Below are 2542 nucleotides of genomic sequence, written 5' to 3'. Positions count from 1 at the left end.
GGGGGTGATTGAAGGGAATCAAGTGTCACCCCGTCGGGGGAAGCAGTATGTTATAAATCGTTCGATGTATTTGTGTAACCCGCGTTTTTCTTGGCGGGAAATCGCGCAAGAAATGGCGTGGCCAATTCGTTTGCGTTCAAAAACTTGTTTACTTTAGAAACTTGTTTTGAAGTATTTTAAGCATAAGGATTTGTGACCGTAGTGCTCAGTTTCTAGAAGACTGTTTGCGGAGTTAATTCAACCTACATGTTTGCTTGTAAGTGAAGAGCGATGGGAAAGAGAAAGAGGCGGAAAGGAATATTGGAAGAATTAACAGGCGAAGAGGATTCATGTGGAAAATTTATGCAGCATCTGAGACTTGTCTACTGATAGCTGAAGCTGACAGAGTTTTGTGTTATCTTGTGATGTTTTTACCTGTCTTTTTGCATTGGTTCTAAAAAATGGAATACAGCTGCTATCAACATTCTTTTGTTATTCTTGGCTGGGTTGTTTATTGGGTTGTGGTTGAGAAATGCGCCGCTCGACAGAAAGAAATCGGAAATCATCGTTTTCAAAAATAAGCTACTCTTAGTAAGCTTACTTCACCTTGCTAGAATATGCAAAAAGTCTTAATTACTTGATGGGTTTCTGAGCTGCATCTCGACCGGTAAGTTGAGTAAATTAGTAAAGAACTGAGAAAGTCTTTAGACATTTTCTGACCGCCACTAGAAAGAAAACGTTCTGAAAAATAGTTTAGTTATTCTATTGTTTCTAAAAAGAAAGCTTTGAGCGATTTTTTTACCTGGAGTTCACCTTGAAAAATAGCAAACACGGCGAAGGTGGCTTAAGACTTATCTGAAAGGTTTTATTCGTGACTCAGGATAATCATAGACACTTCACTCTCAATACACGTCTTCGTAAATAAAAAATTGTAGTCCTTTTAGAAGTAAAATGAAAACGAAAATGATTCTGGGACCTCTTCCTCATTACCAGCGTCCATTCAAATACTCGACAATTTAGAATTGGCTGGTCGGACGGGTGCATGATTTTGTAAATTGAGTTAAATTTTATTTTTTTTCAAAAGTTTTTGCTTAAAGCCCATTATTACCCTGCTTACTACATAATGGCAGATTGACCTGACTGAACAGTCCCGTCTAATGGTGAATTCTCTATAAAAAACGTTTTATGACGTTATTTTTATAATATATTGTGCAAGGGAAGCGCGTGCTTCGATCGTCCTGAATATTGAATGAGTGCAATTTGTCTTGTAAGATTATTCTTTAACAAACTAGTTAATTATAATTTTAAAAAAAAATGACAAATTCTGTCCAAGGTCTGAAAACAAACAATTCCTAATAGTTCTGTTTACCTCAAAGATGGTGTAGAAAGGCTGGTTTACGCGCTACCAGACTTGTAGCGAGCCACATACACAAAAACTCCGGCCTTTATTTTGGCCTTTCCTTTAGACAGAGAGATAACACCGATAAATTATACCGAGTAAATTGGCTGCCACCGGGGACTATCGTGTTTTTACGGCCTTTATAGCATAAAATAAAGGTGATTTTGCTTGGGAAGAATTTGGTTTCCGCTCCTAATCTACGGTGACCAAAGGTGATTTCTTTTTTTCAAAATAATTTTTCTCCTAAGTCACCCAGCCCCACCCTTAAACGTCATATGGATCTCCCTAGTTTTATTTAAATGATAAATTTGTTGACTAGAGCTACGCTTTTAGCCCTGGCTAAATCTATATATTATTTTTTATAAACTACAGAGCGCGTTTTCGTTGTGGTGTCAAGCTGTTATTCTCCCATATTACTGAAATTGGTCATCAGACATTTAATTAAAAAAATAATAATAATCAGATTTACGTAACATGTGACTTAACATAACTTTCATCACAGCTATATACGAGCTATCTTCAAAAATGTTTATAAAAAGTTAATGGAGGTCATATTCAGCGCTATCACCCAGGCCAACGTCTGACGGACATCGGTGGCTTGCAAGTGGTGGCCTATTAAAAGACAAAGCGTCCTGCACTCTTGCTTTCTCTTTAATTCTTATCTTTTTAATCATAAATTCCGTCTGGCGATGCTTCTTAAGACAAATCTACTATTCGACCTAAATAAACAAATACGGGGTATGTCTATTGTTGGTGTTTTGTAATTGTATTATAGAAGTACAGTTAGCTGAGTTAACTTCAGGCCGGAAGCGTGTCTTCCTAAGTTATAAACATTCTTCAACAGAATGCCGATTTTTCTCGATCATAGTAATGTCTCGAACTTTCTACCACCTTGGAACAGTCAAAGGGTAAAGTTTTTGCTCTAGGTATACAATAAAAAAACTCGCGAGTAAAAACCCGGTTTTTAAGAACCCACTGAGAACCCGTTATGCTAAAATTTAGAACAACAAGCTAAATAGATAGTGCCACGTAAAAGTACTGCATTTCACCCACAGGCTAAAAATTACGCAGAGTCGGTGAAGAGAAGCTCTCGCTTGTCGTTTTCCGGTATGAGATTGAATTTGCTTGCATTGCATTACGAGTACGTACATTCGTCTTCGTTTG

This window comes from Porites lutea, chromosome 9, assembly GCF_958299795.1.
Source record: "Porites lutea chromosome 9, jaPorLute2.1, whole genome shotgun sequence".
In the NCBI taxonomy this organism is placed as follows: Eukaryota; Metazoa; Cnidaria; class Anthozoa; order Scleractinia; family Poritidae; genus Porites; species Porites lutea.
The sequence above is the reverse complement of the archived record's forward strand: the minus strand, read 5'-3'. Positions refer to the sequence as shown.